Genomic DNA, 17,474 nt, shown 5'->3' with positions numbered 1-17,474 from the left:
AGAACTTGTATATTTTTAATGGGGAGATTTGAGTATAAAAGCCATGGCAACAAGAAACTTGGAAAGTCACCTGATTTTGTTTTGCAAGGATGGCCATCTAGCCCGAGGACACCGTACTACCAGGGGAGTCGCAGCCTCAAGCACGCCACAAGGACTGCTGCCGCCAGACATCTTGTTGACATCTTCGGGGAGGAGATGAAGGAGCACCAAGTCCTCAAAATTAATCTGCAACAATCATTGAGAGTTGTTTTTTATAGTAAACTCACACCAAGATAAACAACTATACAATATCAAGGATTTTTTGCATGCTGCAATATAAAGAGCATGACCGCATATCCTATTATGCATTAGAAACTGTGAATTCTTTGGGTTCCCAGAACAACCAACATAAATTAAAGTATAACTGGACCATTTGTGCTCATATACCTTAATCTATCATTTTTTTTAAAGTGAATCCTTCCTATCTATGCCTAAACCAATAAACAAAATCTGAACATAGAGAGAGATGGGGATAAGGGTGCGCACCAGGAAGAGCAACATCAGCTCCCAGTAAGGTGTTGGGGGACCTTGTCCTGCTGCTGCCGAGGCCAGAACGAACGGCCAACAAAAGCACAATGGAAGAATCGTTTCTCTGCCTTCCTGGATGTCTCGTTAATGGTTCTGATCTGGGAATCCCATAGATCCATCGGATCAAAACACAAAGAAGAAACCACAAAACTAACATGTTAGATCTAACAACCTAGAAATAGAAAAGAGAACAGAGAAGAGGGAGAAGCAAACCTGAACCCGTTGCCGCCTGACTCGCGCCTTCTAGGCTTGCCGGCCGTCCGGCCATCCACCATCCGGCGAGCATCCGCCGCCGCCGCGTCCAGTCGTCGCGCCGTCGCATCTGGCTGTCCAGCAAGCCTCCGTCACCGCCCATCACCGGTTACAACCAGCAGCACACACACATCTAGCATCAGCCCACACCGGCAACAACACAAGCACAGTACCCACATACAGTCAACGAGAGACAGAGGAAGGAAGTAGTAACTCACCTGCCTGACAGAGACAAGAACACGCCGAGGAGGAGGAGCATGCGCGACGTGCGCATCGCGGCCGCTGGTGGACGAACTGCACGCGCGCGGCGAGCTCCCGTGGCTCGTCGCCCATCTCTGCATCGTCAACCACCGCATGGAGATGTAGGAAGCCACCGGCGGGGCTGAGGAGTGCGTGCGGATCTCAGCGCGCGCTGCCTGCCACCGCCGCGTCCAGCCGCCGCCGGCTCCCACGTCCAGCCGCCTCAGTCGCTCAAGTGCCGCTCCCGCTGGAGAGGGGGAGAGAAGGTCGTGGATTGGAGATGGAGGAGAGGTGGCGGCGATTGGGGAGGAGAGGAGGAGGTGGGGATTGGAGGAGGAGAGATTGGCCCGTCTAGGTTTTCACTGCCCCAGACCAGAAGGGTGACATGAACGAGCCTGTGTGGCTGCCTATGACCGGCGGCCCCCGCACGTATAAGGTCCCGTCTGTCATAGACTCGACAGGACAAGCAAAAGGTGATAAAACAATTACGACATCCGATGGCTGAGGTGAAAAGCGGGTTGCAAAATTTACTGTGGGCGTGAAATGGACGATCAAGATTGTTTTGCCCCCTTGGAGTGGCCTGGTTAGCCGGGTACTCTAGCATCATTTATAGGAGAAATACAGCTCCCAAACTTGCTGCCTCGACTTGCGCCCTGCCCACACGATTTCCAGCAGCACAATCCCAAAGCTGTAGACGTCGGTGCTACGGTTGAAACTGACATCGCCATGTTTTCTGCATTGCGGATCCATGTATTCCCAAGTCCCTACTGCGGTAGTCACCAGCGTGGCATTGCCTTTGTTGGCGATCCTTGATAGCCCGAAGTCGGCGAGCTTGGCGTTGTATTTGTCATCAAGAAGTATGTTGCCGGGCTTAATATCTCTATGCAGAATGTACGGCTCGCAGTCATGGTGGAGGTAAAAAATAGCGGATCCTATTCCCTTCACTATATTGTACCTCGCTGGCCATGACAGAACTGTATCCTTCTTGTGTAGATGATCGTTGAGGTCGCCCTCCAGCATCAGTTCATAAACAAGGAAGAGCTTGTGATCCAAGTGCTTTAGACAACACCAACACATCAAGCTCCAAGTGCTTCTGCTGTAGCAGCACCAACCTTCCAGCCTTACCAGATTTTTGTGCTTGGTCTTGCCAATAGTTTGGAGTTCTGCAAGAAAGTCCTTTCTCCCTTCACTAGACCCCTTGAGGATTTCCTTGATAGCAACATCTTGTTTCTGGCCCTGGTCGACCATGAGTGATTTCCCAAGATACACAGCACCAAAGTTACCCTTTCCGAGCCACCTCTCCATGGAGAAGTTGTTGGTTGACTGGGCTAATTCTCGACACATGTATTTCCTAGGGCCAGCTTCCACCCTAAGGGAGTTGCGCTGCCGTTTCCACATAAACCATGAAAGAATGAACCAAATTAGGAGAAGAACCCCACAAACTCCTGCAACAATCCCGGCAATTTTGCTTTTACCTGTCAAAAAGGAACGAAGATTGTGAAATAACTAGCATAATGGTGTGCTCAAGTTGCACTGCTTCAAATTTAGTATTACCTCAGGGATTTGGTTAATGGTCGGTAAATTTGGTTACCATCCGGTAACCGAGTTTTCGAGCATCCTCGGTAAATGAGCTAACCAAGCAAAAAATCCCGACTTTTTTTGAATTTGAACGCCAGGTGTATCTCCTACTATAACAGAGATGATTGTGTGGCGTAATGGTAGTGCGGCGCTGATGTACTCTTGGTGTCGCTAGTTCGGCTCGCTCAACCCCCGTTGTAGTCGCTTTAAAAAAGATATTTGTTCAGTTGTAATCTGACATAATAGTGCAAAAAAGAAGCACATGGCGGGTTGAAACTCGAGACATCAGGCCATATGTTGAAATTTCAGCTTAAACACAACTTAAGCGCTTCAGGGAAATTTTGAATTCAAAATTAATATTTCAATTTTCTTGGTAACCACTGGGGATTTCTCGGTTACCGCGGTAACTGGGAATACCATGCGCCCTCAGGGGAAAAAACTTTTGGAAGCCAAAACCTTTGATTGGTAAGCTAACCTGCGGAACAATTTTTTTATTTAGGAATAGATGCAGTAGTGATTATCTTGTTTCAAAAAACACTTATCATATCTATGAGCAACGACTAACTGACTTTCTAACCTCTGGATCCCATTGTCAGGCCGGCGGGGCACGTCAAAACGGTGGAAAAGCGACATATCCAAAGTCAGTATTGTTTATAAATTTCTCTCTTTTCTCTTGAAAAAAAATGAAAAGTCCCAGGGTCAGCTCCAACCTACGGTGGCCGCCGGCATCTCGACCGATGAAACAATACATAAGAGATGATAGAAAATAAATTCAAGTCTGCGAAATTGCACTTTGTGCTTGATTTCAGTAATTAGCTACTCAGCTTCTCTAGATGATAGATTTCTTTTTAGATACATGAAGTAATAAACAAAATACCTATTGATGATGCTTGTTTCTTGAGGTTGGGAGCAAGCGTCGAGTTGAAGGACCATGACAACATCTGATGGAGCTCCGCGTTTTTGACGCCGGTGGCGGCAGAGAACCCCACCGCCACCTCCGGCGGGAGCAAGGACGTGACTGGGTCGGGCAACACTGCGCTGACTTCAGCTGGCTGCACGGAAGGATCGTCGTCGAAGTGCAGTCTAGCGACCAGCATCCGGGTGCTGCTGGTGAAGTTGATGGACGCTGTCATGGTCCCACCCAGACCCGGGCTGGCCAAGCTCGTCGTGTTTACCGAGTTCTTGACGGTGTTGACGTCGATGCCGATGTGGTCGGATGATCCGCTGGACGTGTACGTGTTAAACTCGACGGCGACGAACCGATCCTCGCCGTAGGCGGTGCCCGTGTTGAGGTCCATGAGGCCGAGGCCGCGTCCCTCGGTGTTGGGAGGCATCAATGAATCGTAACCTGTGAGGAAGAAAGCCATGCCATATTGCCATCCCCTTTCGGAAGGCCTTGTGGAGGGGGCACAATGGTGAAGGTGAACTGCGTGGCGAAGCTGGCCACCTCGCCGGTGGCGGTGTGGTAGAACGGCACAGGGTGGCCGTAGGACATCCGCCCGGTGCAGTTGCGGCTCACATTCGAGTTGCATGTGAGGGAGACGAGGTTGCCGCCGTGCACGTTCGCGTCGCCCTCGAAGCGGAGGTCGTGCCCGTCGTAGGAGGATGAGTTGGAGAAGTCGAAGCTGAAGGAGATGGCCGATGCCGCGGCGGCGACTTGCCAAGGAGTACCAAGCGCGATGGAGAGGATGAAGCAGCCGGCGTAGAGGAAGAGGGGTAGAAGAAGCTGCGCCGTGCCGCTGTTTGAAGGTAACATAACTCGCTGTTGCTGGCTAACTAAGTAACTATCTAGCACGCGTGTGCTGTGAGCTTAGGAGCCAGCTGTGACCTTGCGCCGTTCATGCATATAGAGATAAACGTCATTTTTTCATCGAAAGTGGGAGGCAACAAGGGAAGAACCTTCCTCATAGGCTGGTACTAATGTCACTCTCCTACCTTCCAAGTTGGTGTGTTCTCCAAAAAAAAACCTTCCAAGTTGGTGGGGTTACGTTAAGTGCACTTGGCGATCCACTTGTACCGATTTTGCTATGTGACAAAGGGAGATGTTAACATTTCTGAAGTTTGGGCTACGCTCCAATCATACTACTCGATTTTCTCCGCTGCCGTTTGTGACAGCCTTGACATTCGGGGCTCGTGTTATACTCTCTGCATCTCCTAATAGGTGTCGTATAAATATAGATTGAAAAAATCAATGTTTTTAAGATTTAACTAAGAATATAAAGTTATGTAATACCAGTTATCAAATCAATATCAATAGACTAATCATAAGATATATTCGCATAATAATACTTATTTAATGTTATAGTTGTTGATATTTTCTTTATTATATTTCGACAAATTTTAAAACTGAGTTTACACACCACCTCCTATGGATAAAGGGAGTATTCTTTATTTCACAGACAAGTGCCATTGCATCAAGATGGCTAGCTAGCATCCAGCCACTTGGATGATCTTCTTGTACGGATTTCTGGATGTTTGTTTTTCGCTTATTCTTATGATTCAATAAAGGGATGTGTGCATCTCTTGGATGCAGAGGCCGGGGTGTAACCCCCATTTCAAAAGAAAAAAACATATCAGCACTTACCGTATAAAAGGAAAGATATTTATACCTAAAAACGGAGAGTCCAGCTCAAGTGAAACCCCATAAATACCACATGTGCATTTAATTTCGTACAGAGAGGAATCAAAAAGTCATAACTCTCAAATCGTATATTGGAATTGCGTTTCATTTTCAACGTTACGCGCCCGCGGCGAGGTTTTAAAAACTAGATCCCATTTGTGTATGTTTCGGCAAACTTTTTTTTCTTCTGAAAAGCAACTCTATTGCCGTGGAAAATCAACTTTAGTGGTGTAGCAAAACAACTTCGTACAAAGAGTTGCTTTCACTATCTTCATTATATATTTTATAGCCAACTTAGTTTCTAAGGTATTTACTTAGAACCAACGGCCAACAACTTCATAGTATCGATACTTGCTAGTTTCCCACTGTAGTTTCTAGTATGTTGGTAACCAGAAAACTTATTAGCAGTGAAAATACAACTTCATAACCACATAATACTCAACTTAGACGCGGTGGTAGACAACTTAGAAGCGGTGAAACTATATTGGGTAATGAATGTAACTTAATCATATACAACTTAACAAGAGTGTGTATGTAACTTAATAGTAGTTGTTATGTAACTTCGAAATAGTGGGTATGCAACTTATCACATGTGTGAAGTAACAATTTACTTTCTACAAACACGAATTAGCAAATGTGTGAGTGAATAATTTATTCTGTGCAAAAGTACAACTTGGCTCATATATGGAACCCATAATACCACCGCCACAAATACAACTATCACATGTCTGATAGTGGTCACTAGCCCACTATTTCGACTCGTCGAATCCGACGACAAGGAAAGACTACACCAGAATAAGGGATGTTCTCGATGAGGCTATCCATGGCTACTCCTAAAATGGAGGCACCTTCAACAAGAAGGGGGAATGTATCAGGCCGGGCACTGGCAACGTCTAGATAGGCAGGGTGATTGAACGATATGGACGACGAAGGACATGTATAAACCGTTCCCAACGCCGCTAAAAAATACGTCTCGTTGATTGAGGTTGGTGTGCCTACCATTATTTTCAATCGATGAACAGTGTGTAGTGTGTTGTAAACTAAACTTGCTTAATTAGCTCAAAACAGTCGTCGTTGTTAGAATTTAATTACTATTATAGTCGTTGTCGTTGAACTTACTTACGTGATATCGGGGAGTGATGTTTTGGCTCCTGGGTGCGTATGCTCCCTTTAGTTTGAACTGCAACTTTGATATATTTTAGAATGTCAAAAAAATTTAAACAAAAAATTCACATGTACATCTTCACATGCTAAGTGCGCACAAAGTCTTCCCATAAAAAATTAACTTGTCGTTTGGGCTGTGTAAAAAAGACAAAATTTAGTGCTAAAAATAAGGCTTTTTGTGAGACTTGTTTTGTTTTTTTTACATCGACCACAAAAAATATCGGTTTTTCGCGAAACTGCACGAACGCACATAGATTATCGAGATGTGCATGCGAAATTTTTTGTTAGAATTTTTTGACAACTAGAAATATGTTTTTTGGGTGGAGGGAGCATATGCACCCAAGAGCCGAATTGAATTTCCGCGTGATATCGATGCTATATATCTTTTAGGTTTATATTATTTCTTTGCTTTAATTTTTGTGAACATGTATGCATGTGAACCCTCTAATTCTTTTCATTGCATTATATACTAATATGCCTTGTGTCCATAGAGATGACGTATTACGTGGTGTTCGAGGGGCGGGTTCCAAGAGTCTACGAGGAGTGGGATGGCTGTAAGAAACAGGTGCACAAGTTCAACAACAATTGCTACAAAGGATACGCTACTAGACATGAGGCGGTTGCCATGCAAGTGGAGGAACCACCACTCGAACAAAAGCAAGATAAAAATCTTCGTTGTGCTCCCGCTCTTGCTCATCATCGTCGCGGCGGTACTCTATTTCATCCTAGTGTAGGCGGCCGGTGCCACTTTCATTTGTATCTCGAGATGATGAACTTTGTATGAATTAAGACTTGTATGTAAAAATTTATACACTTGGCACTATATGTATCTCGGGCTCTAAGTAATATGATGACATAGTAATGTGTATGTTTTCATATACCATGTCAAATGTACATGATGTTTATATTATATCTGTATAATGCTGCAAAACCTATATAAAATATGTATGTGTACATCAGGTAGTACAAAATCATGTATACATGTCACTAATTTTGTGGCGCGCCTAAAATTAATTCTGTGGCGCACCACAGCGCCATGCGCCATAGAATATCATGCTTCTGTGGCGCACGGACGATGGTGTGCCATAGAAAGATGATATTCGGTGGCGCATGGGCCGGTGCGCAACAGAATTCCAATTTTAATGGCGTGGATTCTGTGACGCGCATGCGCCACAGAATATGGTTTTAGGTGCGTCACAGATGAGTCTTTGGTGGATGGCTTCCAGATGGGGGTGTCTTCTTTCAAGGCTCGAGCTACACTATCTATCTGGCAGCCTCATGATATTTCCACATAGGCTGAACTCGAGCAGGTATGGATGCATGTGGAGGGTGTACCTTATATGTGAGGTATTTCCTTGTTTTGTGGGCTGTTAGTTCTCTCATTGGGACAACCTTGGATGTGGATCTCCTCACTCTCCGGAGCCGTGGCATTATTCGCATCAAGGTTGGTATGTTGAATTCGAAGGCCTTAGATAAATTGGTCGATGAGGCTGGGACATGTGTGGGAGCGGCTTGTGTGGTCAAACTCAAGACATCTGATTTCTTCTTTCGTCGTGAGCCTGCGGATTTTGTCCCGGATCCCGCTTTTGTTCCTTTCTTTTGGCGACGAAAGGGCGATGATACTGACGTAGAGGATCTGGCAGGGAGAAGGATATTGATGGTTCTTTGGGGTCGTCTGGTTTACCCGGATCGTAAACAAGCAATATGGAGGTGGATGCTAATTTGGCTACCTGCACTGTTTCAAATAATGGAAAGTCGATGGAGGCCTCTAAATCCCCTGTTTTGAAACTTTGTTTTACGGTCACACCTTTTTAATCCTAATCGTACCACTCAAGGGTCATTCAAATTGTTGACAGCCTCGTATTTCTCCGGGTCTTATACGTACTACTGAGAGCATCTCCAGCCGTTTGGGCTCCCCACGCCCAAATCCAGCGATATTGTCGTCCGGATTGGAGGAAATTTTGGCCTGGGGAGGCCCAATTTCCCAGCCGCGAGCCCAGGATGGATGTAACGGACTTCGGCGAATTCAGACAAAATTGGCGAGTTCGTTCAAACATAAGCGAAATTTAATGATATTTAACATATAGAGGTGAGTTCGTACATATATTTGAATTCGGCGATTGGCAAACTAAAACTTAAACTAAAAAGCGGCCTACTACATGCCGAAATGGCGGTAGAAGGACGTGTAGTCGCCGCCGTCGTCGTCGTCGCTCGAGTCGGCGTTGTCCTGGGGCGGCGGCGCCTCGTACCAACGGCTCGTGCCCTGGCCAGCGTTGCCGGCGCGTGGCGGCGACGGACGGTAGATGTCGTCGTCGCTGCTCTCCTCGAGCTTTGATGACCCACAAGTATAGGGGGTGTATCGTAGTATTTTCGATAAGTAAGAATGTCGATCCCAACGAGGAGCAGAAGGTGTTGACAAGCAGTTTCGATGAAGGATTCCCTGTAAATGCTCACAGACAAGTATTCATGGGGTTTTGATGTAACAGTTGAATAAAGTACGAGTAAGTAAAGTGCGAGAGAAATAATTGCAGCGAGTGGCCCAATCCTTTTTAGCACAAAGGACAAGCCGGTTTGTTTACTTATAATGACCAAACGTTCTCGAGGACACACGGGATTTTATTCTAGTGCTTTCGCTACATACGGCTAAATAATCTTCATTGTTATGATAAGTGTTGTGTGGGTGAACCTATGCTAATGTACCGCCCTTCCTAGGACTAATGCATACTTGTGATTATACCCCTTGCAAGTATCCGCAACTACAAGAAAGTAATTAAGAATAAATGTAACCACAGCCTTAAACTCTGAGATCCTGCTATCCCTCCTGCATCGATATACCAATGTGGGTTTAGGTTTCTGTCACTCCGGCAACCCCGCAATTGGCAAACGAGTACAAGATGCATTCCCCTAGGCCCATAAAGGTGAAGTGTCATGTAGTCGACGTTCACATGACACCACTAGAAGAATAACACCACAACTTAAATATCATACCATTGAATATTACTCAACCATAGTTTACTACTAACATTTAGACTTCACCCATGTCCTCAAGAACTAAACGAACTACTCACGAGACATCATATGGAACATGATCAGAGGTGATATGATAATGAATAACAATCTGAACATAAATCTTTGTTCAATGGTTTCACCCAATAGCATCAACAACAAGTAGAAATCGATACCGGGAGAGTTTCCCCTATCAAACAATCAAGATCAAACCCAAATTGCTACAGCGGTGACGAGGTGCTGCGGTGGAGATGGCGGTGATGATGATGAAGATGATGGTGATGGCGGTGGAGATGATGTCTAGCTCGATGACGGTGACGATGGCGTGATTTCCCCCTCCGGGAGGGAATTTCCCCGGCGGATTCCTGCCCGCCGGGGAGCTCTTTTCTCTCTGGTGTTCTCTGTCCCGCAGAGGCGGCTGTAACTCCTCGTGAGGTACCCTCTGTGGCTTAGCTTTTCGGGACGAAGGGTTTCGCGAAGAAAAGGAGGCGAAAGGGGCTGTGGGGCCCCCACACCACATGGTTGCGCGGCCAGGCCATGGGCCGCGCCGGCCTGTGGTCTGGCCCCACCTTGGGCCTTCTCAGCTCCTCCTTCTGGCTTCCTTCGTCATCTTGAAAAATAGGATTTTTGCTATAATTTCCTTCCACAGTTGATCTTCTGAAATATTGCGTTCTGACGGTGCTTTTTCCAACAGAATCCTGGCTCCGGTGCTTGATCCTCCAATAATGATGAAACATGCAAAATAGATGAAATAACATAAGTATTGTGTCCCAATATGAAATATATCAATGAATAACAGCAAATTATGATATAAAATAGTGATGCAAATTGGACGTATCAACTCCCCCCAAGCTTAGACTTCGCTTGTTCCCAAGCGAAACTGAACTCGGTAAACAGGACCACATGTTTATGGAGTGAAGAGTCGATAAATAAAATACGGACAAGAAGCGTCATATTCATTCACACAAGACATTCTAGTAAACAACTTCCTCATATAACTCAACTTGAAACAAGTATAAAGTAATCACAAATAAAGGTGCATAAGAAATCATAGTTGGTGATGGCAAACTTCGTTCTTGGTCAAAGAACAATTAATAGGTTATACTTATCTATCGAGCAATGCTCTCATATTAAAGTTTATATTGCACAACTTGCATACTCAATCATAATAGTCTCCTCATAATCATTGATAACTTGCAAAGCTATATTCATTTAGATAAAACTTGTACTAAACAAGGAAAAGTAAAAGACATGACGAAGTAAATCACAATATAATGGTTTGATCACAACTACTCAAATGCTTGCTTGAGATGGAGGGAAATAGGTTTACTGACCCAACATAAAGTAAAAGACAGGCCCTTCGCAGAGGGAAGCAGGGATTAAATCATGTGCTAGAGCTTTTTTTCAGTTTTGAACTCATATAAAGAGAATAAAAGTAACATTTTGAGAGGTGTTTGTTGTTGTCAACGACTGGTAGCGGGTACTCTAACCCCCTTGCCAGACAACCTTCAAAGAGCGGCTCCCATTTTATTTTTATTTTGTGTGGCACTCCTTCCAACCTTTCTTTCACAAACCATGGCTAACCGAATCCTCGGGTGCCTGCCAACAATCTCATACCATGAAGGAGTGCCTTTTTATTTCGGTTTTATTATGATGATGACACTCCCCCAACCTTTGCTTTCACAAGCCATGGCTAACCGAATCCTTCGGGTGCCGTCCATCAATCACATACCATGGAGGAGTGTCTAATTAGTTTAATTAGTTTGGGACTGGGAATCCCATTGCCAGCTCTTTTTGCAAAATTATTGGATAAGCGGATGAAGCCACTAGTCCATTGGTGAAAGTTGCCCAACAAGATTGAAAGATAAAACACCACATACTTCCTCATGAGCTATAAAACATTGACACAAATAAGAGATACTAAGTTTTGAATTGTTTAAAGGTAGCACATGAAGTATTTACTTGGAATGGCAGAAAATACCATGTAGTAGGTAGATATGGTGGACACAAATGGCATAGGTTTGGGTTCAGGTTTGGATGCACGAGAAGTATTCCCTCTCAGTACAGGTCTTTGGCTAGCAAGGTTAAATAGCAAGCATAAGAGTTGAGGGAAACAAACAAATATACATGTGATAGAAACAATCATGCATCTTCCTTGTAAGCACAAACAATTTTAACTTCAAAATAATAAGCTATGAGCTAACAAGAAAGAAAGACAATGAAACAACTACATGTATTTCTCTTTTCTACTTAAACCTCAAAGTGTTGTTGCTATTGACCAATGCTAAGTTCGCCGAAACCAAATAGATTTATTCAATGCTCCCAAAGTGATACCAATACTAATGACAAGATAAATCATATAATAGAGATTGCAAACTAAAATAAGATGTGCAATATGTAAATGATAAGACTTCTCATTAATATTCCATAACGATAACTCACACCAAGGGATACATAGACAACCAACTAAAGGAGAGATACTTCCAAACTGCAACCCATCTTATATGATAACTTCCCTACTCATGATATGACACTACTTGACAGTAAAAAGTAAAAGATAGTGATGATGTGATACCGCGGCACTCCCCCAAGCTTGGAACAAACCAAGGGGATGCCAATACCGATGATGAATTACTCCTTCGGCGATGGTGGTGATGAATTCCCGTCATCAGACTTCCAAGGAAGAGGCTCTCCATCAAGAAACGACATCTTGGTCTCGGGAATCCTGAAACTAGCAGCATGGCTTATGTATTTAAACCTGTTTTCATACTCACAGTTCTGATTCTGAACGTCATAGAGCTGTGCTTGGAGTTTGTTGGTGGTGTCGTGAAGTGAGAGGATGTCGCCCCATAGCCTTGCGGTTTCCTTCTCGTGTTCAGCAATGAGTTCAGACACAATCTTGTGGAAGATATCCACTTCACGCTCAGCCATCTTCTTGTATTTGAAAACCTCTTGTTCTAGCTTCTCCATCCTGTCTTCCAAGCTTCCTTCTCCTTTAGGACCCTGAACATCCTTGATCTGCAGTTCTCCCTCGACAAGCATCAACTCCTTTGGGTGCATCCTCAGCTCCTCCATGTACAAGTTGCCAACATCCTTGCAGGAGCTGTCCTTCGGAGTTCCCGACAAAGACATGATGGCTCTAGATCCGAAGCAAATCCTGGCAGAAACAGCTCGAAACAAAACACGTCGAGAAAACGATATACGGGCCTTCAGGGGTCCGGGGGATTATATAGCAAAAATTTTCACGACAAAAGGAAAGTACCAGATCGAACCAGGGTCGGAAAGGGGCGACGAGGCGGCCAGACCATAGGGCGGCGCGGGCCCAGGCTAGGCCGCGCCGGCCTATGGTGGCACGCCCTCGTGCGTCTTTTCCACGCCGTTTCGAACTCGTAATTTTTCATATTTTCCAAAAACAGCAAAAATATTGTTCGGAAAGTAAATTGCGAACTTTTCATTACCAGTACTGTTACCTATTCAAAGTCGAGTTCTGGCGGACTGTCAATTTGTCCTTTAATGAAAGCCTCCGGTGTTTCCACTTGAATAATATCAACATCAACATTATAAGAATCACCCGAGATATAATGCTTGAGTCTTTGTCCATTCACCACTTGCGTAGCATTGCCTTGGAGAGAGCTAATTTTAATTGCTCCTGAACGATACACCTCCTCAACAACATATGGTCCTTCCCATTTCGAGAGTAATTTCCCTGCAAAGAATCTGAGACGAGACCGATACAATAGGACTTTATCCCCAACATTAAATTCTCTTTTGATAATCCTTCTATCATGCCATTTTTTAACTTTCTCTTTGAAGAGTTTAGCATTTTCATAAGCTTCACTTCTCCATTCATCTAGAGAACTCAATTGCAACAACCTCTTATCACCGACAAGTTTAGGATCTTTATTTAATTCTCTAACTGCCCAATAAGCTTTGTGCTCTAGCTCTAAAGGTAAATGACAAGCTTTCCCATAAACCATTTTATAAGGTGACATTCCCATGGGATTTTTATAAGCAGTTCTATAGGCCCATAGTGCATCCTTCAATTTACTAGCCCAATTCTTTCTAGTTTTATTAACGGTCTTTCCCAAAATAGATTTAATCTCTCTATTTGATAATTCTACTTGACCACTTGTTTGAGGATGATAAGCGGAAGCAATTCTATGATTAATACCATACCTAGCAAGAGTTTTTCTAAAACCTCCATGAATAAAATGAGAACCTCCATCAGTCATAATATATCTAGGCACTCCAAATCTAGGAAAAATAATGTCTAAAAGCATTCTTAAAGAGGTCTCACCATCAGCACTTTTTGTAGGTATGGCTTCCACCCATTTAGTAACATAATCAACAGCAACAAGTATATGAGTGTTACCTTCTGAAGACGGAAAAGGTCCCATGAAGTCGAATCCCCAACAATCAAATGGTTCAATAACAAGAGTATAATTCATAGGCATTTCATTACGTCTGGAGATATTACCAACCCTTTGGCATTCATCACAAGATAAAATAAACTTTCTCGCATCCTTGAAGAGAGTTGGCCAATAAAAACCTGATTGTAGAACCTTTTGCGCGGTTCTTTCTCCGGCGTGATGTCCTCCATAAGCACTACCATGACATTTACTCAATATCTCTTGTTGTTCGTATTCGGGAACACATCTTCGCATAATACCATCCACTCCTTCTTTATATAAGTGTGGGTCATCCCAGAAATAATGCCTCAAGTCATAAAAGAATTTCCTCCTTTGCTGAGCTGAAAAGGTTGGAGGCAAGTACTTGGAAACAATAAAGTTAGCATAATCAGCATACCAAGGACTGTCTCGCGAGCTAACCTTTATCACAGCCAATTGTTCATTTGGAAAACTATCATTAACAGGAACAGGATCATAAGCAATATTTTCCAATCTAGACAAATTATCAGCAACAGGATTATCAGCACCTTTCCTATCTACAATATGTAAATCGAATTCTTGCAAAAGAAGTACCCATCTAATAAGCCTCGGCTTAGCATCTTTCTTTGTCATAAGGTATCTAATTGCAGCATGATCAGTATGAATCGTAACTTTTGAATCAACAATATAAGATCTAAATTTATCACAAGCAAAGACTACAGCTAATAATTCTTTTTCAGTTGTAGCATAATTTCTTTGAGCAGCATCAAGAGTTTTACTAGCATAATGAATAACATTCAGTTTTTTATCTACTCGCTGTCCAAGAACAGCGCCTACAGCAAAATCACTAGCATCACACATAATTTCAAAAGGCAAATTCCAATCAGGAGGTTCAACTACAGGAGCAGTTGTTAAGGCTTTCTTTAGAGTTTCAAAAGCTTCCTTACAATCATCATCAAAAACAAAAGGTACGTCTTTTTGAAGAAGATTAGTAAGAGGCTTTGAAATCTTGGAGAAATCTTTAATAAATCTCCTATAAAACCCAGCATGACCAAGAACACTACGAATACCTTTAACATCCCTCGGATAGGGCATCTTCTCAATTGCTTCAACTTTAGCTCTATCAACTTCAATACCTCTCTCAGAAATTTTATGTCCCAATACAATTCCTTCATTAACCATAAAGTGGCATTTCTCCCAATTAAGAACAAGGTTAGTTTCTTCACATCTCTGCAAAACTTTATCAAGGTTTCGCAAGCAACTATCAAAAGAATTCCCATAGACGGAAAAATCATCCATGAATACTTCCACAATACTCTCACAAAAGCCATGAAAAATAGCAGACATGCATCTTTGAAAAGTAGCAGGAGCATTACATAAACCAAAAGGCATACGCCTATAAGCATAAGTTCCATAGGGATAAGTAAAAGTGGTTTTCTCTTGATCTTTAGTTTTAACAGCAATTTATGAAAACCCAGAATAACCATCAAGAAAGCAAAAATGAGTATTTTTAGACAATCTTTCTAGCATTTGATCAATAAATGGTAAAGGGTAATGATCTTTCTTAGTAACTTTATTAACTTTTCGAAAATCAATGCACATTCTATACCCTACAACTACTCTTTGAGGGATGAGCTCATCATTATCATTAGGCACAACAGTCATTCCTCCTTTCTTGGGAACGCAATGCACAGGACTAACCCATCTACTATCAGCAATAGGGTATATAATACCAGCTTCAAGAAGTTTTAATACCTCATTCCTTACCACCTCCTTCATCTTCGGAATTAGACGACGCTGATGTTCAACAACAGGCTTTGCATCATCTTCCATATTAATAGCATGTTGGCAAATAGAAGGAGAAATCCCCTTCAAATCATCAAGAGTGTAGCCAATAGCTCCTCGGTGTTTCTTCAATATTTCCAATAACCTTTCTTCCTCAATCTCTGAAAGCTTAGAACTAATAATAACAGGATATATTTTCTTATCATCAATATGAGCATATTTAAGATTATCAGGCAAAGGCTTTAATTCAAAAACAGGATCTTCCTTTGGTGGCGGTGTTGTACCCAAATCTTCCACCGGTAAATCATGCTTGAGAATAGGTTGGCGAAGAAAAATTCCTCAAGCTCATCTCTTTCTTTCCTAAAAACTTCACTCTCGCTATTCTCCAAATGTTGCTGCAAAGGATTATTAGGAACAAGAACAATAGATGCACACTGCTCCATTTTAAAATCATCACTAGGCAAATCAGCTTTATAAGAAGTTTTGGTAAATTTAGAGAAGTTAAACTCATAAGATTCACCAGCAAATTTAGTCAAAATTTTCTCTTTCTTGCAATCTATAATAGCTCCACAAGTATTTAGAAAAGGTCTACCAAAAATGATAGGACAATAATCACTAGCAGCAGAACCAAGTACCAAAAAGTCAGCAGGATATTTAATCTTACCACATAGAACTTCCACATCTCGAACAATACCAATTGGAGAAATAGTTTCTCTATTAGCCAGCTGAATAACCACATCAATATCTTCAAGTTCACAAGAATCAATTTCGTGCATAATCTCCGTGTAAAGCTCATAAGGAATAGCACTAACACTTGCACCAATATCACATAAACCATAATAGCAATGATCACCAATTCTAACAGATAGCATAGGAACACTAACTTGTTTGGGTTTATTAGGATGTGAAACAATATTAGAAGCATCTTCACAGAAAATAATATGACCATCCTCCACATTTTCAGTCACAAGATCTTTAACTATTGCAACAGCAGGTTTAACTTTTATTTGTTCTTCAGGTTCTACAGGTTTCTTTTCACTTTTATGAACCACACTATTTATAACAGAGTACTCCTTCATTTTAGCAGGGAAAGGAGTTTTTTCAATATAAGCTTCAGGAATAACATGATCAGTAGTTTCAACTACAATGCATTTATTAATAGATGAATCAATTTTATCTTTATACGGTTCATGATACTTATCAAAATTCTTCTTAGGCAATTCATAATGAGAGGCAAAAGCTTTATAAAGATTTGCAGCAACTTGAGAATCAAGACCATATGTAGCACTCATATTACGAAATTTATCAGTATCCATAAAAGCTTCAATGCATTTATAATCATAAATTATACCTGATTCTCTATCCTTGTCGTTCTCCCAACCTTCGGTATTTTCTTGGATCCGATCAAGAAGGTCCCTTTTAAACTCTTCTTTGTTGCGTGTAAATGATCCAGAACAAGAAGTATCCAGCAAGGTCTTGTCTTGAAAAGAAAGTCTTGCATAGAAATTATCAATAATAACATTACCAGGAAGCTCATGAATGGGGCATTTGAGCATTAAAGACTTCAATCTCCCCCAAGCTTGGGCAATACTCTCTCCATCATGAGGCCAAAAATTATATATGCGATTCCGATCCTTGTGAATTTCACTTGGAGGATAGAACTTAGAATAAAACCGGGGCACAATATCATTCCATTCAAGAGAATCCCCATTATCCAGTAATTTATACCAATGCGCCGCCTTACCAGACAGCGATATAGAGAATAGTTTCTTCCTCACTTCATCCATAGCAATACCTGCACACTTGAATAAACCGCATAATTCATGCAAGAACAATAAATGATCTCCAGGGTGGACAGTTCCATCCCCTTCATA

At 42.5% G+C, this 17,474-nt stretch overlaps 1 pseudogene; it reads right to left on the bottom strand.

Moving 5' to 3' along the window:
• Nucleotides 1-1,251: 1,251 nt before the first annotated feature.
• Nucleotides 1,252-4,470, bottom strand: LOC127300566 (L-type lectin-domain containing receptor kinase IX.2-like; annotated as a pseudogene).
• Nucleotides 4,471-17,474: the final 13,004 nt, after the last annotated feature.

Source organism: Lolium perenne, chromosome 5 (genome assembly GCF_019359855.2).
Source record: "Lolium perenne isolate Kyuss_39 chromosome 5, Kyuss_2.0, whole genome shotgun sequence".
NCBI lineage: Eukaryota > Viridiplantae > Streptophyta > Magnoliopsida > Poales > Poaceae > Lolium > Lolium perenne.
Note: the sequence above shows the minus strand (reverse complement) of the source record. Positions and strands in the feature narration are given on the sequence as shown.